The sequence below is a fragment of the Arvicanthis niloticus genome, chromosome 27 (assembly GCF_011762505.2).
Source record: "Arvicanthis niloticus isolate mArvNil1 chromosome 27, mArvNil1.pat.X, whole genome shotgun sequence".
Lineage (NCBI taxonomy): Eukaryota > Metazoa > Chordata > Mammalia > Rodentia > Muridae > Arvicanthis > Arvicanthis niloticus.
The window spans coordinates 28,175,834-28,198,772 of record NC_133435.1 but is presented as its reverse complement, the minus strand read 5'-3'; the positions used below and the strand labels follow the sequence as shown (position 1 = coordinate 28,198,772).

Here is a 22,939-nt window from a genome sequence, read left to right as displayed (position 1 = left end):
GAAAATCATTTAATTTAGTATTTTTTTGTGAGCATGTACTTTGACTGCAATCAGTAAAGAAGAAGTTAGGTATAAAATTTTCTACTTGTGTCATGTTGGTGGTCATAAAGTTTTAGATTTTGAAGCATCTCAGAGTTTTGGAGTAGGAATGTCCAATCTGAATATTTTCCTACCTAAAGAACCATAATGTCTTGGTTTCAAGAATAATCCTTTACCATTTTGTTTGTTTGTTTGTTTGTTGCCTTTAATAATTCCTTATTTAAAGTTAAAGGTTGGAAAGATGACTCACACTGCTCCTTCTGCCTCTGCCTCCAGGGTTCTGGGAGGACAGGTGTGAGCCACCATGTCTGGCTCTAAAAGCTTACATTTGGTAACCAGAATAACAGAACTTAAAGATGAAAAGTTCTCAGGTCTTCGATCGAGTGAGGTCCAAGAAGTTAATGCTTAAAGCCATGTTTTTAGGTTCCTGCCTAGAACATCAACTGCTGTCTTCTGGAGACCTTGCATTGCAAAATGTCTGTCTTCATGCTCCGGTGCCTATGAGTTGTTAACTTAAAACCTATAAGTCTCTGGTAATCTAGAAAATACTGGTAGTCACCTGTGCATTACAGTGTCTTTCCAAGTTTCAAAATAAAAAATGTCCAACTGGATATATTTGTTCTAAGGAAAGTTTTATCTTTGATCAGCTCAGAACCAACCCGGGGACAGAAGGAGGCAGAGGGGTGTGACAGGCCCTAATCAGCTGATAAGATCTTTGGAGTCTCTATTCTTTGAGTGACTGTGCAGGAAGACCTCAGGCCCCGTACCCTCAGAAGTAAAGAATCATAGACCTGACCTTTGTGACACTTTTCATAAGCCTTAATTTTCACAAGAAAAAATCCCTGAGGAGTTGGCTGTGAAGTATCCTGCCGAGCCATTCGAGAGTGCAGCTTCCCTCCCTAGGGACTGTAGTCCCTCCCTAGGGACCGGCCCGACTGGCCTGCAGTGTGGGTTCTATTTGTTTGTTTTACTCCCTTTCCCTGTTTAGTCTCCTTCCCTCCCCTTCTGCCTCCACTTTCCTTACTTCCTCTGTGTTTTTGTTTTTTGAGAGCAGGTCTCACTTACTATGTCGCACCAGCTGGCTTAGAACTTTCTATGCAGACTAGGCTAGCCTAGAACTTGCTGAGATCCTCCTGTCTCTGTGCCATTCTCCTCCTCTTTTTTAAAAAAAAAAAAATGTATTTATTTATTCACTTTACAACCCAATATCAGCCCTTCCTCTCCTCCCAGTACCCCTCATGCAAGTCCTCCTCCCACCTCACTCCACTGTCCCCTCCTCTTTTGAATACCCCCCACTCCCACCTCACTCCACCTCACTCCACTGTCCCCTCCTCTTTTGAATACCCCCCACTCCCAGAAACAGGAAGATCATTGAGGTTCAGTGTTCAGTAGCCTATCTTCAAGTTTAGTGAGAGGCCTGGCCTCAAAAGAATGAGGTGGACAGAGCCCCTCTGACCTCTGCACTGGAGTACATATCACATACACACATGTGTGCACGTGACTGCACACACCACAGGCACTCATCAAGTCACATGAATCTTGCTAGAAACATGACAACCTATTAAAAGGTTTATTAAAAAACCAAACACTAGGCAAGGTACACAAGGCAAAAAACACAAGGCAAACACAGCTTTACTCCAGCACTACAAGAGGCAGAAGCGGGAGGATCTCTATAGTTTAAGGCCAGCCTGGTCTACAGAGTGAATTCCAGGACAGCCAGGGCTACACAGAGAAACCCTGTCTCGAAAAGAACAAAAAAAAGAAAAAAGAAAAAAAAAAAAAAAAAGAATCCCTCACAAAAAAGAAGTTGGTCTGAGATGTTGGGAACACACACATTCCACAAGGCGATGATCCTTAGAGAGCCTCTCTGGACAGGATGAGGGCATTTCAGAGAACCATCACCCCCTGGCTTGTTTCTACCCTGTACCTCCTGTTCCTCTGTAGTCTACCTCCAGTGCTGATTTGAGACACCTTGCCTGGCTGTCCAAACAGTTTCTTATCTGGCCTATATACACCGAGCATGCTTGGATCCCATTTCCTGGCAGTAGTAGATTGTAAGGCAGATGTACACTGTGGGTGAACTACATGGGATTCTTGTAGTTACCAGCATTAGTGTAACTTTGGAGAATACCTCTTTTCTCATAAACTAGCTTATTCAAAAATTTATGAACTAAAAAAACCATATTATTCTTATTGTGTATGTTTCTGAGGTGTGTGGGGGATCATGCTTGAGGGAGTCAGAGGATAACTTTTTGGAGTCAGCTCTCTCCTTCCTCCATGTGTTCTGGGGATCCATCTCTGGCTATGAGGCTTACTTACCTGGTAGTACTTTTAACTACTGAGCCAGCTCACCAGCTCAGAAAACTAGGCACTTAAATAAAGAAAACATTTTATACTCATAATGTCAGGTTAGTTGGAAAAGCCAGTTTCCCATCTAAAGAGCTCACCTGACTGTAGTGGGGCACACCTTTAATCTCAGCACTCAGGAGGCAGAGGCAGTTGGATCTCTGAATTCTAGGCCAGCCTGGTCTGGCAGAGTGAGTTCCAGGACAGCTAGAGCTGTACAGAGAAACCCTGTTTCGAAAATCAAACCAAACCAAAACATAAAAAACCTAAAGAGCTCAGTGAACCAAACACTGTGGAAACCTTTGTATCACCTCTTTATAACTACTTTTAATTGGTGATTCTTTAGTTTATGTAGCCAAAATGTATAGTTAACTGATAGTTGTGATTCTTTGATCAAATAATCTTATTTTTATTTTCAGACACTATTGGTTTTATTTTTATCTCAGTAGTCTTGCTGGTGTCTGCAAAGGCCAGAAGAGGACACTGAATGCCCTGGAACCAGAGTTCCAGGTGGTTTTGAGCTGCCATGTGGGTGCTGAGAAGTAAACCCAGGTTCTCTGTAATGGCAACCATTACTCATAGCCTTTGATCCACCTCTCCAGCTCGAAACAGTCTGATTGTCTTGCTTCTACATGAGGAGGCTAACAGGACTTTCAAAGATAATGAATGACGTCTGTGCTGTTATTAAATGATCAGTGATAATGGCGATGCCTGGAATCTATTCCTGGGAACTATAATTCAGTTGATTTGAAACCAGTGCAATTTATGTCTTTGCTTTTGTTTGTGGTTTTAAAAATAAATACATGAACAAATACATATAACGTTAGTTACTAATCTGACCTAATTTTCAGCTGTAGGACTAAGAACGTAGCTCAGTGATAGAACATTTACATGGTATGTGCAAGACCTTGGGCTCTATCCCCAGCATCGTCAGAAACAAAGTATATTCATATTGTTGTGTATTATGAATGGATCACCAATGTCATGTGTACTAAAAACCAACTCTAGCTACATACACACTACAATACAGGTTCTCTACTTCCACAGCCCTCAGATCCTGACTGAGTCATGTGTTAAAAGCCACTTGCTAGGCAATTCAAATGAGCCCAAACTGAAGACCCTTGACCAGTGTCCCCACCCCAAACAGATTCTAGGCTTTTACGGTTATTTGATTACTATAGTTGCCAATGCCATTCAAAATTAGGCAGGATAAATTTATTGCCCATATAACAACACAGGACTGGACTGCATGTGTTCTTGAGCAATAACTGTCTTCTGCCCTGGGCCTCAAATGGAGAAATCACTTCAACTTGGCAGCAGTTCTGCATGGAAGGTGCTTATTCATGTTACACTCAGCCAATATGACCAGGCAGGGATCCAGGGAAGTTCGGTTGAATTTCCTATCTCCCTACCTTTGATAGCTTGTGTTTAATTTCTTGACCCACCTTCCATACCAGTTACAGGTGTGGCATCTGGGCAGGTATACCAGGAAGCTGTGGCATTCCTGGAGCACCCTGGACCTATGTATGGTCTTGTCAGGAAAACCAGCCACTTGGAGAAGGTGCTGGAAGGCCCAAATGTACATTGCTATCCCAGGAGCAGTGAGCTTCTCAGCCTTGCCTGGGCTGTTCTATGGATTTTCTGCTTTGTTCAACAGTTCAACTGTGTTTACTGATATTTATGGTTATTGAAGCTGGCTGGGTTTATTATCTTAATTTCTGGTGTGTGTTATCAATCTTCCTGAGTCTGATAGAATGGATACATTGCCCTGCTGGTATTTTTCTAAGAACTGTCAGCTTTGTCCATCTGTGAAAAAGAACAGGTTTTGGTTGAGATGCTCGGACATGGCTTACATCCTTCCTTTGTAACACAAAATTCAAAACATCTCCCTGTTTCTTGCTGGTGTAGTCTTTCTCTTTGCCATCAGGTGTGACATCCTGACCCCATGTCATCCCTTCTTTCTCTGATAAGTGCTGTCCTGAAATTCCACAGTATCAGCTCTGACCTGCCTGACCCTGAGTATTACAGAAAACTTGAAATGCATGATGAAGTCCCAGCCAGACATTTTTATCGCAAAACCAAACAGAACCAGGTCACGGCGTGACCTTGTGGATTATAGGGAAAGAAGAGAATTTTCTGAGAAAATGTTTAGGAAGCATTCGGTGGTTTAAAGGGATTCTTCCAAAGGCCTTCAAAAATGCACAGTTTTTTTTAATATTGTATGTGTAGCATTCAAGAGTCCTGTGGTACCTAGTGTTTTTTTTATAGCTAGAGAAAGTTCTCAGGCTCACTTCGTGCGGCTGTGGTCAAGGCACACTTGTTATTTATACTTACCACGATTTATGAAATGGAGGTTCTGTAGATGTGGCAGATGTTATAATTGTCAGGCAAACCCAAATGAGCATTTAATGGGAAACTATATGAACTTCTTCTTCTGTCGTTGGATTCATCGAGGAGCCTGCTCGTGCCACAGGAGATTGCTATAATTGGGCCCAGGGAGGGAACGATGTCGTGGAACTGGCTGCTCAAAATAATGGCCTAAGTTTGTCAGGTGTTTTGAGGAAGCTAACAGAAAGTTCCAGGGCCATGCTGGCACCTGTGCCCACCTGCACACGTCACAGGTGATTTGTGTCAAATGATGTCATCTTTCCTGCCGCAGCTGCTCTTCCCCTGTCACACCGGTCTCGATGAACTTGGTATCATCACGCTTTCTGTTGTTAAAGCTCAAATCCGGCCGTCTTCCTTGACCCTTTCTACTGTTCTCAGTCGACTTCAGCAGGCTCTCTCTGCCTGGACACTCACAGACAATGACATAGTGTAAAAGGCAGCATCACTCACAACAGACAAAAGTCAGGCCATATATCAGTTGGTAAGTAAATAAATCCAGTGCTGTACATCTATACAATGGGGCACCATTCAACAATAAAAGGGAACAACCGGGGACGCTTGCTATGACACCGATGAATCTCAAAGACATCCTTATTGAGAGCCAGCCACTTAAAAGTCTTTATTATACGGCTGTTTACTCAAAGTGCCTAAGAAAGACAAATCCACAGTGCTAAAAGGAGGATAGGCTGGGCTAGAGGTGGAGCAGGAAGGGGGGGGGGTGTGAGGGAGCCTTCAGAGTGATGAAAATATCCTAAAGCTGGAACATGGTGACAATGGCTGCAAACGGCTAGAAGGAAGGAAAAAACACACTACAAGAAAAAAGGAAGAGAGAAAGAAAAAAAGAAAAGAAGAGAAAAGAAAAGAATTGATCCGTGGACTTTAAGAAGAGCATTCTAAGATTTTTGATGCTTCACATTGAAATCATACAGACACCTTAAGAACAAGAATGGGGCCGGGCGGTGGTGGCGCACGCCTTTCATCACAGCACTTGGGAGGCAGAGGCAGGCGGATTTCTGAGTTCGAGGCCAGCCTGGTCTACAGAGTGAGTTCCAGGACAGCCAGGGCTACACAGAGAAACCCTGTGTACAAACAAAAAACAAAAAACAAAAAACAGAACAAGAATGGGGCACAGCTGTTTAAATCGATCAGGAAACCTAAAAAACTTTTCCGCAGATGGGCAGGTCATGACCTTTAACCTATCTGCCTTTCCTCCTCCTCTATGGCAATCCTCTAATCTCCTGCCTCAGCCGAGCTCAGCCATTCGATTCTTCTTGTTTGTTCAGCAAATATTTTTGAGAGGCGCCTGGGTGCCAGGTACCTATTGCTAGAGGCCTAGTCATAAGGGTGGAAGCCATAGGAAAGTCAACACCAGATGAGTGATTGTTGGCCTGGTGGCGCTTACATTCCAAGCCCAAGGGCACTTTCATTTCCAGGCTACACTCTGGAGTCAAGTCCCGATTGACCCATCTCTACCAATGGCCTCTAGAGAGGAATCCCGTCCTTCTGCTTGAAGACTTTTCCAATGGCTTCCAGTTGCCTTTAGGATAAACGTTGAAGTCCTAACTAGGACCTGGTAGGACCTTCACAATTAGGGCCTGCCAGGCCTTTGTGCCCAGACACTGTCTGTTGCCCTTAGCCACCAGCTCCTTCCCATCCTCCTTCATCCATGGTATCTTCTCTTCTGAGGGCCACATAGCTGCCTTCCCTCAATCTCCTATTGAGTCTCTCATCTCAGTGTAACGGCTTTGGGTATCATTCAGGTCCAGGCAAGGATGCCTTCTTCCAGTCTGCTGGACAGATTGCATAGGACAGCACTCTGGCAGAGTACTCAATGAAACATACCTGGAAGATAAACAGATATCCAAAGAGACATAGCCAGAGCTAGTCAGGCTTGACTACTATTTAAAATTAATTTAAATTTGCATACCGGTGGCTGGATGTGATGGTGCATGCCTTTGGTCCCTACATGCCTTTGGGAGGCAGAGGCAAACGGACCTCTGAGTTCAAGGCCAGCCTGGTCTACAGAGCAAGTTCTGATACACCCAGAGCTACACCGAGAAATTAAAGGCAACAAAAATAATAATGAATCTGAATTGCATGCCTGTGACCCTAGCACTTGGGAGGTTACAACAGGGGGATTATGAGTTTGAGGCTAGTTTATGTTATACAGAGAGACACTGATTCAGAATATCAACAACAGACCAAAAGAAAGGCAGGACCTAAGATAATACATTAAAAAAAAAAAAAATTCTTATTGTTGGTATGGGAGCCTGTGTGTGTTTTTAAGATTTATTTTGATTTGTTTTAAATGTATATTCTGTGTGTGTGTGTGTGTGTATGTGTGTGTGTGTGTGTGTGTGTGAGAGTGTGTGTGTTGATATGGGTGCAGGTGCCCTTGGAGGCCAGAAGAGGGCGTCAGTTCTCTCTGGAGATGGAGTTACAGGTTTGTAAGCTGACCAACATGGGTGCTGGGAAATGAATGTGGGTTCCCCGGAAGAGTTGCAAACACCCTTAACCTGTGAGCCATCTCTCTAGCCCCCAGCTGTGTGTTTTTAAAGTTTAAGTTCCTCTCACTCTGCATCATTCTATTATTGTAAGTTGGGTGACTCCCCTGTTCCCCCGGCTGATTTGGGTAATCATGTGGCACATTCTACATTGTAACACAAATTTATACCCCCTCCTATAAAAAGCTACTCTGAATTTAAGGCCAGCCTGGTCTACAGAGTGAGCTCTAAGACAGCCAGGAATACACAGAGAAACCACCACCAATAATAATAATTTTTTTTTGGGGGGGGGGGGGTTCGAGACAGGGTTTCTCTGTGTAGTCCTGGGTATCCTGGAACTCACTCTGTAGACCAGGCTGGCCTCGAACTCAGGAATCCGCCTGCCTCTGCCTCCCAAGTGCTGGGATTAAAGGCGTGTGCCACCACCGCTCGGCAGTAATTTCTTAATATTAATTTCTTGGGCTGGAGAGATGGCTCAGCAATTAAGAGAACCAGCTACTTTTCAGAGGTCCTGAGTTCAATTTCCAGCAACCACATGGTGGCTCACAACCATTTGTAATGGGATCTGATGAGGGCATTCTGGTATGTCTGAAGATAGTGACAGTGTACTCATATACATAAAATAGATAAATAAAATATTTTTTAAAAATTTCTTAATAGTATTTTTTTTATTTCTAAAATTAAGTGTGTAAGTGTTTGCCTACATGTATGTCAGTGCACTGCATAAATGTATGGTGCCCATGGAGGCCAAAAGAGGACTTAGGAGCCCTTGGAACTGGAGTTACAGATGGTTGTTCTCAGCCTCATGGGAGCTGGGAAGTGAACTCAGTTCCTCTGGAAGAGCAGCCAGTGCTTGTAACTGCTGAGCCATCAGCTGGAGTGACTGTCCTCCCTCCCACTAGCAGCAGAGTTTTAAGTTGGAAGCACACAGTAGGGACTTAATATAGACTAGAATCTCTGTTTCAGAAACCTGGTTCTCTACCCTTCACTCTGTGTGGGTAATGTTGAAGGATTCCTTACATGATGCCCCTCGGCCCCCTTCTGCTTCTGTAAACTCATGGCTTTCTATTTCCCCTGCTTTGTCCACAGAAAAAGAAGGATATTTAAGGGTAACTCCTAAGCTCCAGGCTAGAAAGCTGACAGGTGGGTGGGTGGGAGGGAAGCATGGCGGGTCCTAACAGCCCAGGAGCAGGTTCTCATAAAGGAATTGGCCATTTTCTTTTTCTTTATTTCTTGCTCTTTGTTTTTTAAATGTGTGTGGAATGAGTGAGTGTGTATGTGTGTGTGGGATGGGTGAGTGTGTATGGGTGAGCATGTATGTGTGTGGTGGATGGGTGAGTGTGTATGTATGTGGTGGATGGGTGAGTGTGTATGTGTGTGTGGGATGAGTGTGTGTGTGTGGGATGGGTGAGTGTGTATGTGTGTGTGGGATGGGTGTGTATGTGTGTGGGGGATGGGTGAGTATATATATATATATAGAGAGAGAGAGAGAGAGAGAGAGAGAGAGAGATAACCTGCTTCCAGTAACATTGATTACTTACTATATTTCTCTAGCTTAATTTTTTTTTTTTTTTGGTCTCCTACATATTTTCAAATATTGAGGGAGGATGGGGATTTCAGCAGCCTCCTAGTCTCTCTTCAACACAGCCTGCATGGAAGTCTCTGCTAACTGTATGGAAGCAGAGCCACCCCGTTTACCTAGAGTACCTCTGAGGATTCCAGAACAATTCATTTCCTTCCAGACACACCCCCAACCTACCCCAAGCCTCCCCCGATAGCCCTTGTCCCCTGCTCTCAGCAACTGCTCCACACTGGTCTCTGGGCTACAGCTCTTACCAGCTGCCAAGGGCCCCACTTGGGTTGGCTCCAGTTTCTTGTCTGGCAGTCAGTTAATAAGGAAACCAGGGATGTAAATCACCGGCTCACACAGTTCCTTCTGGGAAGCTTCAAGGCCTGTCATGTTTTTTCATTCCTACACTTGGGAAAGAGACCTGCACTCCCTCAGACACAAGCATGACTGTCGACCAAAGCAGAGTCTTCAGACAGAAGGATGAATGTAGACCAGAGATAAACACAGTGGGGATGGTCCGGGAGTGAGAGGGAGGCACAGGCAGGCTTAGCAAAGACCAAGACATATCCCTTTTAGATAGAATGGGAATCTCATGCTGGCTTAAAAAAAATCATAATCTGGTAGTTGCTATCTGAATAGGAGAAGGTTCTCAACTGATAATTAGTGATATAGGATTTTTATTACAAATAGATTTTAAAGTATTATTTGTATGACAAAGTTGGTAGTTTTAAAACTCCAATCAAATGTTTGTTGCAGTTCTATTCTAGATAAGTAGGCACACGTGACCCTGTCCCTGAAGGGTCTTCCTGTGCAGCATGAAGCCCATGAGGGTGGACTGCAGCAGAGCAGGCAGGTGGGTACAGACTGAGGACAAAGTGAGAGGACCCGGAAGTTCCTTAGTGTTGAGAGGGGTTGGGATCAGCAACATGGCTTATCATATAAAGGTATTAATGGCCTTATCTACATTTCCGGGAGCCACATGATAGAAAGAGAAACAAGTCCCTCACATTTCCTCTGACCTTCGTATGCGTGCTGTGGTGACCTCTCCCCCAAGAAATGTTGGGGGGGAAAAGAAGTTTAAACAGAAAAGGTAAAGCGCATTCAGAGACCCTGCTCAAAACATGAGAGTCATCCTTAGAAATAGAAGCACCTTTCAGGCAGACAGATTTCTTGGGTTGATCAGATTGGGTTGATACAGGCTGTCACTCAGCTCTTTCAGGGCAAGTCTCTTAATTCCTGATTAAGTCCTGATTTCTCCCATGAGGCAATACCAATCAAGAGCCAGTTGTATCTGCTCAAGCTGTCTGTGACTTTCTTGACGTTAGCCAACACAAGCACCCTTTGGATGCCTCCCAAGTGTGCTGGCTACAAACTCTCCCGTTTTATCTTCCGGTTCCCGGGCAAGAGCATTCAGGTATGTGGAATAACACTGACATCCGGCTTGGAAGAGAACACTTTCCTGAACACCTACAAGGAGAAAGTCCTGCTTAAAAACAAATAAAATAGACCGTAAAGACAGACCTTCCTCAGGCTGGAATCTGCACACAATAGTATAAAATAAAGCCCTGTGACATGAGGCAGACGGAAGGGGCCCTGGAAGATGACTCCTGGGAAGACTCAGGCCCAGCTAGAATCCTTTTAGAGGCTCATTGTCTGCAGGTGTTGAAAGAATAAAGGGGCAGTGCCTTGGTTCCTTAAGGTCAGTTAGGAAAATGGAGACTGGGAAACCGCAGCAGCCGCATTCAACTCTTCTGTTTTGCTTTTGAAAGCCCTTCAAGCTCGAGAAGCTCCTCGGTGGCTGCCAGCTTGCTGGTGGACATTTTTTTGTATTCAAACATAAATATTAGACTTTGCAAATGAAGGGAGGTAGGTTTGTTTTTTTTTAAATCAATGTCACTGCTTTTAAAATCGAGTACACATTCCGCTCCACACTGCAGTTGTGGTCAGTCATCAAAGTCACTTGCATCTCTAAAGCCCCCAAATCCTTTACCCTCCAGAAACTTTTTTTTTAAATAACAATCTCTCTCTTGAAGTTACTTCTTTTCACTCTGGGGGTATCCTTAAAGTACTGATCTTAAAGAACAGTAATGCTGGTGGCCTTTAAGCTTAAAGTATTTCTAGGTAGCCAAGGCTTCATACACAGGACTGAGGAAGAAAGCATAGTAAGATATGTCCTGATGCTAAGGTAACAACAGACACCCCTTACACCCCCACAATCTCACACACCCCAGTCCCTGGGGGCAAAAAAAAAAACCCGCTTCCAGGGTCCTGACAGGATGGAAGGATACAGAACAAATCTCTGAGTTTCTTTTAAAAAGCAACTGGTTTGCTGTTGCTATTTTGTGTAGTTCTGAGGTGATTGTTGGTGTCTTTGATGAGTCAGGGAAGCAGTGAGTCACAGGTCTGCAAGCAGTGGGGGACGTGAGACTTTTAGTCATTAGCACAGCTATCTGCAGGTCATTTTTTTTATCTATCATGGCTGGCTTACCAGAGAATCACCTGCCTCCACTCCTTTCTTATCTATGAAATGAGATTAGATTCAGACACTTCTTCCTGGCTTTAAACCTTGCCCCTACTGCCTGCAAGGCAAGCTGGTGGCTTCCGATGCAGGTGGCCTCCTGGCCCAGGGCTCTTTCTATCTCCTCTCATCTCTTGCACTGTCTCCCCACCTAGTCATCAGGCTCACTAGGGGACACAGAACAGTAAGCCTCCAAATTAGCCAACTGGAGTCAGGCCCGTGATGTTGCAACTGTACCCAGCATTCACTCTGTTTCTCCTCATTCCACAGAGGACACAGGATTAGGTGCTAATTATGAGGAATACAGAGCTGAGTATGTCTAAAGAAGGTGCTTGGAGGTTATGTGCAAAGACAATGGATTTCACACAAAGGCTTCAATAGCCACAGATAGTTTCAGACTGCCAGAGGGATGGGAGGCAGGAGATGCCTGTCCTTAGAGATACCAAGTGACAACCATGCCCATTAAAAGACAGAAGGGCGGGCTAGAGATCTGGCTCAGTGGTTAAGAGCATTGACTGCTCTACCAGAGGTCCTGAGCTCAATTCCCAGCAACCACATTGTGGCTCACAACCATCTGTAATGAGATCTGATGCCCTGGTGTGTCTGAAGACAGCTACAGTGTACTCAAATAAATAAAAATAAATCTAAAAAAAAAAACAAAAAACAAACAAACAAACAAAAAAAAAAAAAAACAGAAGGAAATCCAGTGACAGTTGTCCCCATTACCCTACCTCTAAATCTGTTGCCTTTCCTTCCCAAATCAATCTGCCTCGTTATCTATGCCTTAAAAAACTTGAATATTTTTTCTGGGGGGAAAAAAAATAAGAAATTTACAATCCCCACCAGAACATTTGGTTATATCCCAGAAAATATTCCAGTCTTTCAGTCTTCTAGGCATCATCTGGTAAAATCTTCACTAGCAGAGAGAGACGGCTTGGGTTCTGAACACTGTCCGGCTCTGTCCTGTCCAGGCCTGCACACCCGTCTCCCCTCCCCAGTGCACACTCTTTGCTGACAAGGATATATCAGGATTTGAATGCACTCCAGTTGAACCCTTGCTACTAAGGACCTGTCACTGATGGTGTCTTACCTGGCAAGGTCATAGCCCCCCCCCCCCCACTGTCACTTAGATCACATGCCTCTTCAAAGTCAGTACCCTTCACGTACCACACACACTTCACTTCCTCCTGAAGGCTGCTGCCTCTCATGGGAGGTGCTTCTCCTCATTAGTACTGCTCAGAGCTTCAAGGTTGAAAACCACTTTCTCTAGCATAAACCACAGAATCTGTTCTAGCCGGTGAGATCTGGTTATCTGAATTGCAGTTAGATGTCTACCTCTGGCTAGAGACATCACAAGGTGGGCTTTTTTTTTTTTTTTTTTCCTCCTGAAATTTTACATGGGGATGAACATTTACGTGAATTCAATGTGACTTGTATATAACACTTCTTCAACACAATCACCATTCTCTCCTCCATCAAAACTCAGCGATTTTAAGTGATGGTAGGAACTAAGATTGAACATGCATTTGTTTTATACCAATTGCTGTTCTCTAAGTGCCTCTCCATGAAGTGTTGGATCTGAGACCCCAAAAGCTGTATGGTTCAGATTCAGTGTTCAGCTCCTGTTTCACACTTCAGCAGAGCTGCTTCCTGGAGGGAACTGACAAGCCTAAGGTCACATAGAAAGGCCTGCATCCACGGCTCCAATTGTCTGTGCGGTTTCCAGAGTGTACATTCTGAGCTGGCTCTGCTGGAATGTGATTGTGCCTTAGTGGCTAAGGCCTAAGGCCAAAGTCAGTGAGTCTAGCATATCCTGTTCAGCCTGTCCCCCAAATGCAGCAGCAGGACCTTTACAACAGGCACGCCATGACACGGGGACAAAGGTTTTAGTGATTTCTCCTCGCCTACAACAGACAATCTAAATCCCACTGATGCATGCCTGCAAGGCCATCACCGTCCACTCTGAGTCTGTTAGGTGCTACTTGCCTTTTCCCGAGTTACTTATACAACCCCATTGACCCATGCTGGCTGATGCTCTGGGCCTTCAGACTTGTCCCTGAACCCCTACTTTCTTCCTCTTGCTCATCCCTTAGGTCCTTTCAACAGCCCTCTGAAGTTTTCCCTAACACAAACGTTGTCTCCAACCTACTACCAACACACAGATGCACTGGGAAAACCCTTTGATGATTTGCTGGGTACAAATCATGAGCCATTGACAGAGCAGGAGAGAGATAAGTGTTTCTTCTCTTTAAAAAAACCTGAGCAGTTTGCTTTGGGAGATCTCTTTCTGGAAGGAGACAGAGACTTATTAGCAACCAGCTTAGGGTCTCCTTTAGCCCCTAGCAGTTGTGTTGAAAGGAGCCTGGACAAAGGCCAGATGTCCCTGTCTCTGTCTCTCACCCAATATCTCTCTCTCTCTCTCTCTCTCTCTCTCTCTCTCTCTCTGTGTGTGTGTGTGTGTGTGTGTGTTGGAGGGAGAGTATGATGGTATATCTCTGGTCTCTGGGTTGCAGTCACCCTGTGTCAGCATCTGAGCATGCTCCCAACCAGGATAGTGGTGTCTGCCGTCACCTCATATTGACCAGGCCTCTGCCCATTTAGCTTTTGCAGAAACCTTTCTTTGTACCTGTTCTAAGTCACTGGGCAGCCAGGTTGGTGGACAGGGCAACCTCTCTTCAGGCCAAGCGTCCCAGGCATGTATCTCTTTGATTTCCACTCATGTCCACCAGAGCCTCCAGCCAGGACCTGGAACTCTGCTAGTGTCCCTCTGGCCCCCGAGACGCTCCTTACCCTTCTATGTTAGTTCTAAAAAGCTGTAATGTTTGATGTAGGAGGAAAAATGGCTCTGATCAGACCAGTGGTTCTCAACTTTCTTAATGTAGCAGCTTCTTTAACACAGTTCCTCATGTTGTGGTGAACCCCAACCATAAAGTTATTTGTTTGCATTACTACTTCATAACTGTAATTTTGTGACTATTATGAATTATAATATAAAGATCTGAAATGCAGGATATTCAATATGCGCAAAACCCTGCAAAAGGGGCGTTTGGTCTTCAAAGGGTCATGACCCATAGGTTTCGAACCACTGGCCTACAGGCTTCTTTTAAAACTTCTATGGATTGTGATAGTTCATCCCTGCCTTGCCAGTGAATGGTACAATCTGGGAGGGGGGTGGGGCTACCAGGAATTCAATACAGGGAAGGGAACAACTGATACCTCACTAGCTCTCCTTCCTTAAACACACCTAGTCAATGATTAATAATAGAATTTTCATCATAACCTGCAGGAGGGGTAATTAGTCTTATTTTACAAAGGAAAATCTGGGCTTTGGTGAGAGCCATTCACCATGCCCTCAGCTGGCAATCTATTGCAGCTGTGGAATATAATCCGTGTTCTTAACTGCTTCCCTTGCTGATCTCGGGAGGACTGAGACCCATCTTCCTTCCCTTCCATCCACAGGGTTTCAGCTGTGGAGGCCAACCTGGCATCATTTTGAAAGCCTCGGGCTGGTACTATGGACACCCACATCTTAGAAGAACTTTCTTTAGAGACCAGAGTTTGCCACTGAGTAGGGAGCCATCTAATACCCCCAGGCTGGCCCCCAGGCTTGCTACAAAGTACCCCTTATATCCTGTCAACTAAAATACAAGTAGAAATGCCACTCGAGTGTATAACTCAGTCTAGAACTCGACTGTCTGATTATTTTAGGCACTGAAGTCTTGGGTCTAGAAGTGTGCAATGTGGTTGGTGACACACATGGTAAGTAAGCATTATGTGAGCGGCGACCGAGTTGCTGACAGCTGTTATCAGCCACTGCCGTTCTATTGGAATTGTATCTGCTTTCTAGACATTGCCATCCAGGATGCTAGAAAATGGACATAAACCCAAAACTTTGGATTCCACACAAAGATACCAGGTCACAAATACGTATTTAAGCTATGCGTGTCAGTGAAGTTTGGAGGTCTTAGGCTGTGATATGCCTGTCTGTCTGTCCAGCTCTCTCTCTCTCTCTCTCTCTCTCTCTCTCTCTCTCTCTCTCTCTGTGTGTGTGTGTGTGTGTGCGCGCGCGCGCATGCTCTTGCGTGCTTATACCACCTTTAAAATTTTGAAATAGGATCTCATGTATCCAAGGCTGGCCTCAAGCTTGTAATATAATTAAGGATCTCTTGAGTTTCTGATCGTACTTCTCCACCTCCTGGGGGCTGTGATTATAGATGTGGTACCACACCGGATGCTAGGGATTAAACATCTAACTTCATGCATGCTAGCTAGGCAAGCGCCGTCCCAACTGAACCGCAACCCCAGCCCTCAGCCTCTTTCTCTTTCAGTGTTCTATTTCCATCTACTCCTTAATGTACATTTTTACATGAGTATTCAGGTTGCTTTCAGTTTCTAAGATAAACTTCAGATCTTTGAACCAAGGCAGCCCAGAAAGAATGTTGTCAATTCTTGTCTCCTTAGTTACTGGGGACGCTGACCCTGGGCGACTGTTACTTATTAACAACCTTCATAATGTTGACAATGACCTGTCATTTCTACGAGGACAAGGACCATCCTTACCTAAAACTGTCTCTTATCAGTTTGCATCATCCCTTCTCCATCAGCACTGGTTTGTTTTTTCCTCCCTGTGCTTCTGTTTAAATCAGTATGGGGTTTACAGAGGGTCCCGGCTCTGCTCCAGCGAACCATGCTTGCTGCAGGGGACCATGGCAGTAATGCATTTGTTGCTGCCCCAGTAATCAATGAACCTTGCCTACCTAGTCCTCTCCCTGTCTTTTCTTAGGGTTCTGACCTCTAAAAGAGCCTGCATAGCTTTCTGGGTAACAGCCAGGGTTACATAAAGGCCTTTATGTGGGCCCTTGTTCCCTGGGCTCCAAAGAACAGAACACCTGGAGGTGCCTTTGTAAACAGGATTTAGCTGGCTAGGGTTGAAGATGCCTTAAGTAAGGAGGGAGAATTAAGGGAGGGGTGGGCTCAGAGGCTTTCAGTGTGAGCATTATTTAAGGGAAGGGGGCCGTGCTAGCAGGCCCGGGAGGAGAGGGGGAGAACAAAGTGTCTCTTGGAAGTTATAAAATATAATTGTTTCCCCCTTTAAATTCCCAACCTGTAAAATAAGGCATTTCTTAGATGAGGAGTGGCTGTAGATGTGTGTCCTTGCTTTAAGCTTCTATTTCGACATTTAATCCACTGGAATAAGTTGTTTGGTTTTCACATTTTGCTGTCTCTCAAAAAATTAAAAAATATACATGTATTAGAGTGACTATTATACCAGAAGTTGTATCATGCTCACATAAAACCCAAACACTGTTTCAGAAAGCAGCATTATCACTGATCTTTCTAAAAATTTCTCTATGAAACAGTAAATTCACAGTTTTGAATCTTTTTCTTGGGTTTATGCTGTTGATATTAACTCTTAGTTCCTAGAATATTCAACAGATATGGATTTTTTTCCAAAATGTAAGCATTCAAAACAGCATGCAGGTGAACCAAGGTATTTATCTCACTGTTGTAGTAAGAGAAGGGTTCTATCTTGTGTGTGTGTGTATGTGTAAAAAGCATGCTTAAACATACTTCTTACATAATAACTTTTGTATGGGGAAAAAAGCCACACTGAGTTCTTAAGAACTAATGACAGCCTGTTTATACGTAAAATATAGCTTAATATTTTGAAGGCACAACATATATATTATAAAAAGTATTGGGGCTGGGGAGATGGCTCAGTGGTTAAGAGCACCAGCTGTTTTTCCAAAGGACCTGGGTTCAATTCCAAGCATCCATCCAACAGCTAACAACGTAACTTAGTTCCAGGGGATCCAAAGCCCTCTTCTGGGTTCTTTGGGCACCAGAGGCACAAGTGGTGCACAGACAGACATGCAGGCAAAACACTCATACACATTTAAAAGAAAAGTATACTATCAAAATTACAAAAAGACAAATAAATCTTATGTATGGTTTCTGTATCTAATCTTTAAACATATAATTAATTAAATGTGTTAGATTAACATGAAATAATTCATAGATCGCTGCTGAACTTGGAACTTAGAGATGTATACCAGCACTCTTTTTTGTTTGATAAAGATACTTATTCTCACAAGCTTGTCCTTTCTGATAAGAACCTAACAACTGTACTGGGAAAACAAACTGCGTGCACTAGGCGCTAGAGCCTTCCTTTTAAAATCTGACTTTGGGTTTTGGTTGGGGTATCTGTGCCACCGCCTACATGTGGAGGGCAGAGGGCAGGGTTGGTTCTCTCCTTTCACCCTTGGGGATTGAACCCAGGTTGGCGGACATGCACAGGGAGAACTTTACCCATTAAGCCATCTTACAGGACCCTGCCTTCCACATCATATTAGACCCTCAGATAGCCTACCGTGAGGTGATGTGATTGCACATATTTTATTAAAGGCTATCTTATTTACCTTGCACTGAAAGTTACGGTTTGTAGGTGGGAATGTTTGAGATGGCAGAAGGTGATCTGAGCTGTCACTGCATGAAGTGGCAAGACTGGCAGCCATGAGCCTACTTACAACTCCTGTCCCCTCAGCACCTTTAGGGACCTGGTGCTCCCCACTTCTGGATGGGGAGTTATCCCAGCTTTTCTGGTCTTTTTAAAGTATGGCTTGCTTTGTTTGTTTGTTTGTTTAAAGATTTATTTATTTTATGTATATGAGTACACTGTTGTTATCTTTAGACACCAGAAGAGGGCATCGGATCTCATTACAGATGGCTGTGAGCCACCATGTGGTGGCTGGGAATTGAACTCAGGACCTCTGAAAGAGCAGTCAGTGGTCTTAACCGCTGAGCCATATCCCTGGTTTTTTTTTTGTTTGTTTGTTTGTTTTTGTTTTTTTTTGTTTTGTTTTGTTTTTCACTTCAACACACATGAATTTTATCTCTATTAATATATTAAAGAAAAACTGTGCAAATAGCAGTTTTCACACTAGCCTTTGTCTTTTTCTTACTATTTCCTCATAAAGTACTATAATTTTCTAAAGAACAGGCTTCGATTCGAATGTAAAACCTACTTTCTATAGGCTGTCTTAATAAAGATGCTGAAGCCAGTGCGACTTCACAGAGAACATCTCTAGTAAGCGATGTGCACAGGGGCACTGATGTTGCTCCCTCACTCCCTTTGCTCCTTTTGCTTGGAGGGCAGGCGCAGACCACTGTAGACCGGAGACACCTCATTCGAGAACTTGCCCTCAGTGTATGCAGAGAGACACTGACATGATTCTGTATTCTTGCCGGGTTGTCATCATTTCATGTCTCACCTTGGGTCCCGTGAGACAGGCTGCTTTCCTTCCATCTCTAAAAATACCCAGCATCTCTAAACTGCAGACAGAAGTATTGTTCTAGGAACCCTCTGGTCATAGAGATGAATTACATGGCACAGTACAGGCTGAGTGAGTGCTAAGATTTGGACCCAAAGTGTGTTTTGAATGGTGGATTTAAAGGGATGTGTCACACGGGCATCGAGGGGTCTTGTGTTCCACTCTTAGCAAAGTTCTCCTGAGCCTGGTGTGGTGAGACTGGACTAAAGTCTCAACACTGGGGAGGCAGTGCAGTCAGAACTTTGAGTCTGAGGCCAGCCTGGTCTAGAGTGAGTTCCTGGACAGACAGGGCTACAGGAGAAACCCTGTCTTGAAAAACCAACACCGAAACCAAACCAAACCAACAAACTAAAAAAAAGGAGAGTTTCCCCAGACCATGAGGACTTAGGAAACAAGATATAGTCTAAGCTTTCTCCCAACATGGCGGCACCCAAGCAACAGGCTCTGTTATCTGTAGACTATTTCTTCTTCAAGCTTAAGTTCATAGAGCCCCCTGTCTACACTAGGTCCCCCTAGGTCATTAGAACACAAAACAGCAACATCGGCCGCCTGCCTCTGATGCCTAGCAACAGTGTGGATACCTTGTGACCATGTGGTAATAACTGCTTGTGATACCACATGTAGAAGAAAATACTGGTTTAGCAGAGATAATACCTTTGGAGTTGGGGGCAGCCTGTCTGTGGCTGCGGCCCCTAAGGATACAACAAACAGTCCAGCCAAATGGTACCAGCTGCCTCCTACCTAATTAGGTATACAGATGTATTGCTAGAGAAATGGAACCTGGAAATTGAGCAATAGGGACTCTGCTTGAGCAAAAATAAAACCATTTAAACTGTACTTGTTATTATAATCTCTGGAGGAGACATGTGAAAGCAATTAAAAGTAGCTGGGGGCGGGGGGGGGGGGGGTAGGGATCTTAGCTTCCATTGAAAAAAGAAAGTCAAAACTGAAAATAACACTAGGCTTTCCTGAAGCTTAACTGAGCAACCATGCCATGGGTGCAGTACCAGTAGAAACGTATATTATGTTTAAAAGCCCCAAATGTGGAAAGCCAAAGCAAATCTCTCCTGAACATATGGATGAAATAACCGACCCTTGTTTTTGGTCTGAGATGATGCTCAAGGAAACTAAAAGGGGCTTGTGCGGGAGGTGGGGCAGCAGCTGGACCCCATCACCGACAACCTGAATCTGTCTGGTTGACCCACTGAAAAGAAGACCCACTGAGGGGGGAAAAAAAAAGATGGTTATTTTCCTTGTAATGTGAGCTTTTAAAAAACTGAGAACTTTTTACCTTGCTTTATCATGCTTCATTTAGTCAGTTACTAACTAGATGGGCCCTAGACAGCGGGCGCGCGCTCCTGGTGGTTGCTACTTGTGTATGGTGTGAGTAAAGAAGGCACCGCGGGGTGCGAAGTGACAGGGAGAGAGGGTGTGTGCATGGGCCCCGACACTTTAACCCTACGAGGACCGCGGGGAGAGGGCCAGTGCGCTCCGGGTCTTCCAGCCTCCGGGCGCCCTCTGTGCCATGCCATTGACATGCAAATCCGGCGCTGAGCGCCGGCCAATCGCGGACGCTTCCTGGGGGATTACCTGGTGGCGGCGAGCCGCGAGCGCGGGCCCGTGCGCGGCCCCGACCGGGAGGCGTGGCGGTGCTACACCCGCACGGACAGAGCCGCGCGCCGGAGACCCGCGGCTGCTGCAGCGGTCACCGCATTCGGAGCGGGAGCGGGAGCCGCAGCCCGAGCCGCGCGCCCAGGCGCAGGGCGCGCCCGCTGCCCGTTGCCGAGCGCGCGCAGCCGCCGGCTATGCTCCGCGCGCCGTGGCCGCGAGGTTTGAACTTGGCGGCAGCCCGGGATCCCGCGGGGCCGGGAGACGATGGTGAGTGCGGGGCGCGGGGGCTCGGGCAGGGGCGGGCTGGAGACTTCCAGAAGCCCAGCCTGGAGATGCTCTCCCGGGGCGTCCGGCCTAGAGATGGTCTCCCGGGTCGCCTAGTTTGCCTGCTGCGGGCAGGTGGCGTCCCCGAGGGGCTGCTGACACTCTAGGCCTGGTCTTTTCTCACCGGGGGGAGTGGGGGGCGTCCGCCGGGCTGCCACTCCAAACTGGATTGCTGGTGACTGACAGTGTGAAAACGCTTCAGAAGAAATGATCTGTGAAATACTTTAATTTTGATAAATTACCTCCCACCAGGGCCCCTGCGGGAGTTTAGGCTGCCTTGCTTTCCTTAATGTTACTGGAGCCGTCCCTAGAGGAGAGGCCCCAAAGTACTTTGAGGGGCGCGCGTGCCCCTCCCCCACAGGCTCCAGCTCCAAGGCACAGATATCCAGGAGTCTGTTCCGCTGTCAGGTAGCATGAAAATGAAATTGCAGCTGACATTTGCTTTGCTCTGTGTTGCCAGAAAGACCTAAAACTTCCTCGCCGTAGGGGTGGGGTGTATTTCCCTTCTCTAATCCTTTGGCATTATCCCCCAACCCCCACCCACCCAATCCTTGTGCTGCCCTGGAGTTGTATGCATGACACTTTGCTTTCTGCTTCCAAAGACCCTTTAAAGGCTACTGGAATTAAGTTCCCAATAGAAAACACATCTTTGATAGATGGCTAACCTTTCCTCCAAGTAATTTCGCCAGAAGCTGGCCTAGACTTCGATTAATTTCAGTGATTCTTTTTAATAAGTACGTGGCCTCTATTGATTTGGTTTCTCTCCAGGTCACGTAAGTCTTTCTCTCTTTTAACATTTCTATTTCCTGATTTTAAAAGTGTTATGTGATTGTTGTGGGGAAGGATATATAGAAGAGAGAAAAACCGCCAAGGTAATGATGTGTATTTGTTTCCTAAGACCTGGCTTTTCATAGCTGCCTAATCAATTGAGAACTTAAGAGCTGTAAATATTCTCCCGCCCCATTCTTAATTTGTTTTTAGAAATTTAGGAATTTGTTAATTCCTACAAAAAGGTAGGAATTAGCAAGGAAATAAATTTACTTAAAATGCTATAACTAACAGTAACTTACTCACACGGTTCCCAGGTTGAAATGGAGTTTATTGTGGCAGTTTCTCTTAAACCAGCTTTCCACATCTGCCCGGCAAATGGCTTCTGTTTGTCCAGCCTGTTTTGTAAACACACCCCTTCACCATTAACGGCAGAATGCCAAACACACACCCCTCTCCAGCTAGGCTCATAAAGTTAATATTTTTATTGGTTTCTACATCAGAGCTTCTTACCAGACCTTTGATAAAACCCTGGAGAAGGTTACCAAGGGATGCTGTAGAGAATTTACTTCCCTGGAGACTTTAAGAATAGGATAAACATCCGTCTGCCTGGGATGGCTTCAGTGTAGCAGCCTGAATAAGATGGGTCACCTCTCCCAACCTCAGAGTTGACGGATTCTAAGCAAATTCCCATTTGCAGTGCCCTGGGAACAGAAGACCGCGAGATTACCAAAAAATACCTGTGTCTAGCCGAGGTGACCAAAAGATACCTGAGTCTAGGCGAGGTGAAGCCCTGTTTTGTCAAACAAATGTATTTTGCTGAGAATGACTTTAGATAACACTTTGACTTGCCAAGTCTTTTCTGTAGTGTACAGAAAATCCACCAATGGCTTCATTCTGTTCCAGGAAGTGGTAGGTTGAATACAGAGGCAATTCTGTGATTTCAAGTAAAGGAATTGTTTTATGGGAAAGAAAAGATTTCCCTTAAATGTAGGAAAGGGTGCGTGTCGTCCTGTGTGGTGAACCTCTAAGGAGGACAAGCCTGAAAGTATTCTTCTCCTGCCTCAGCCTTCCTCCGGCCCTTAGCCCCTCTCCCATCGCTGCTAATCTATGCTGGCCTCAGATCCTGGACTCAAGCCCCCCTCCTTCCTCAGTTTCCCCAGTGGCTGGGAAGGAGTCTGGATGAACAGCACTGTGCTGGCCCTTACACTCTTCTTTTTTAACTGACTGTTATTCTCGATATGGGTTACATCTTGTTTTTAATTACCAGTGCTTAACTGATGTGTAAAAGTTGTACGCACTTATGGGGTGCAGTGTGATATTTTGTTACCTGTATATACTATATAATGTTCAAATCAGATCAGAAATTTATCGTTTCCATGTAGTTTAGGTTTCCAAACACCACTGTTTCCTTCTCAAAATGTATTTCTGCCTTGCATGTTCACTTAGAGCTCATGGTACATTAACCAGAACCAAGTGGGCGTGTAATGAGGGTTGGAGGACCCCAGTGGTTGTCTTGGCTTTGTTGGTTCCTTCCAGA

The 22,939-nt window shown here is 45.0% G+C and overlaps 1 protein-coding gene and 1 long non-coding RNA gene across 7 annotated transcripts in view; one reads left to right on the top strand and one right to left on the bottom strand.

The window, feature by feature from the left end:
• Shroom3 (shroom family member 3) overlaps positions 1-22,939 on the top strand; it is a 284,471-nt gene that overhangs the window by 199,260 nt on the left and 62,272 nt on the right. The window contains exon 1 of one of the 6 annotated variants that reach the window (XM_076926484.1): positions 20,344-20,574. The exons of the other annotated variants lie outside the window; for them this stretch is intronic. The gene's annotated coding sequence lies outside the window, so the exon portion shown is untranslated. Of the gene's footprint in view, positions 1-20,343; positions 20,575-22,939 lie in introns of those variants that run through there. 6 annotated transcript variants of the gene reach the window in all.
• On the bottom strand, positions 1,481-22,116 carry LOC143439851 (uncharacterized). The gene is made up of 3 exons (XR_013107873.1): positions 21,708-22,116; positions 9,114-10,314; positions 1,481-6,615 (listed from the first exon to the last, which is right to left on the bottom strand). It is a non-coding gene; the product is annotated as an uncharacterized LOC143439851 (long non-coding RNA).